Here is a 2,098-nt window from a genome sequence, read left to right as displayed (position 1 = left end):
TCTTTCCATTTCATAACAAGCGATCAATTTTTAAAAATAAGTTTATTTCAATATAAACGACCATCTTAATTTTCAATGCAATAATAATAATACTTTAATAATACACTATAATTTATATATTTGTATTACTCTCGAACAAAATATTTTACTTTACATTTATGATACATCAATGCTTTATAAGTGTAAGACGAAAATATTTATAAACTTTTCTTAATATTTTCAAAATGGTCAAATGAATCATTCATTATAAGTCAAAATTAGTCAAATAAATCTTTTATTAAAAAATGGTCAAATAAATCAGTATTTATATTATTTCTTTTATTTATATATTTTTCTTAATATTTATAGAATAGTCAAATGAATAATTTATTGTAGAACAAAAATATTAAAACTTTTTCATAACACCAAAAAAATATGTAATTTACTTTTTTGTTGTTTATACATAAAAGTAAAAATAGGAAATGAAATCAAATAGAGTAATATAGATCCGGGGAAATAGAACCGAACAAAAAATGGGTCAACCATTCCTCCGTACTTATCCGGCTATAAGTATGTCCAAGTCAAAGTTACAAGAATGTAGGGACCCACACTTAGTCGTAACTATGTAGGACCCACTTGGCCCATCAGAACCATTGACTTTTGACTATATTTTTCACGGACCAATAGGGGCGACGAATTTTGAGAACGCGTCAATCTCCTTCCTTCGTGCTTTTCTTCATCCACAATAAATAAACACTCATTTTTTTAATAATTAAAATCATCACTTCAATTTTTTTCAAATAAATTAGATCAACACCTCATCAATTTGTAAAACGTGTAAATCAATCATAGTATGTATAAACTATAAACAATAACAACCACGAAAACAAAGTTTGTTGACTCCCAAATTCTCTTTAGAAATTCAAAATTTATAGTATGTGAGTATATTTATATTTTTTTATATACTTTTTTTTATTTAAAAATAACAATGTGTTTTCTTCTTGATGGGTGAAAATGGTTGTGTATGAACTAGTCAACATAAAAATGTTTTGGACATGACTGAAAAATGTTTTGTACATTACTTATTAATGTTGGTAAATGACTTTCTTAAAATCAAAAGTACTCAAATTAAAGATGAAAAATAGATTAAAAATAAAATAATTTTTTAGCTATTGATGAAAAAAGTGAATACTATTGGTAGAATCCCATAAATATAAAAAAAATATTACCGAATGATTGTATATTTGATTGCAATGTACCATATCCAACAAAACTATAACAAAACAACCACATAACTTTTAGATTCTAAAAATAATGTTATAATTATTTTTGAACCTATATTTAAGATAAATTCTTTTTTCTTTTGACATAATTTATGATAATTCTATTACAAAAAAAAAAGTTAAAAAATATAGGTTAGTCTTTTTTATATATTTTATCCTAAAACATATTAAACATGTTTTTTTAAGTATGAAATTGATCTAAATTTCATAAATAAAATCATGTAAATAAATAATATATTTAAATTAAATAAATAAATTTTGGATGAAATAACATGAATTTCTATTAACTTAATTATAGCACATACTCGAATTTAATAGTAAAATATAATAATATTATAAAAAAGTTAAAAAAGTTTTATTGTCCATATCCGACTCAACACAAGCTATTAGTCTTCACAAGGATGCAATATATTTACTTTACAAAAAGTTTAGACAAATAAAAAAAAATATAAAAGTATTATTTATTTAATAAAAAAATTGTTTGGTGTTAGAATGGATCCATGACACATTTATTACAGGCATAGACTATATGACTTTTGTGAATTATTTTCCATGTATTCTCTTGTATTATGTCAAGAAAAAAACTGAAATGTAATACCACAACAACATTAATGCAAAAGAAAGAAATAAAAAACACATTTTTATTTTCACAACTAAAAACAATTTTCTCATCAAGTCACAAACTTCCTCCATTTTATTTGCCGATTCAATTGCATCAATTCTAACACTTCAAATACTTCTCTCTAGTCTTAATCTCTCTCATTGGATTTTCATGGTTGGAGAGAGTGGACTCTCCATGGATTCAGATCCAATAGATAATAAAATCTCTTTCCACC

General features: G+C 23.8%; 1 protein-coding gene across 1 annotated transcript in view; it reads left to right on the top strand.

Annotated features, from left to right (window-relative positions):
• Positions 1-1,845: 1,845 nt before the first annotated feature.
• Positions 1,846-2,098, top strand: part of LOC101489116 (WRKY transcription factor 6-like) — a 3,991-nt gene continuing 3,738 nt past the window's right edge. The window contains exon 1 of the mRNA XM_073369783.1: positions 1,846-2,098. This exon is cut by the window's right edge and continues 265 nt beyond it. The gene's annotated coding sequence lies outside the window, so the exon portion shown is untranslated.

The sequence above is a fragment of the Cicer arietinum genome, chromosome 6 (genome assembly GCF_000331145.2).
Source record: "Cicer arietinum cultivar CDC Frontier isolate Library 1 chromosome 6, Cicar.CDCFrontier_v2.0, whole genome shotgun sequence".
NCBI lineage: Eukaryota > Viridiplantae > Streptophyta > Magnoliopsida > Fabales > Fabaceae > Cicer > Cicer arietinum.
Note: the sequence above shows the minus strand (reverse complement) of the source record. Positions and strands in the feature narration are given on the sequence as shown.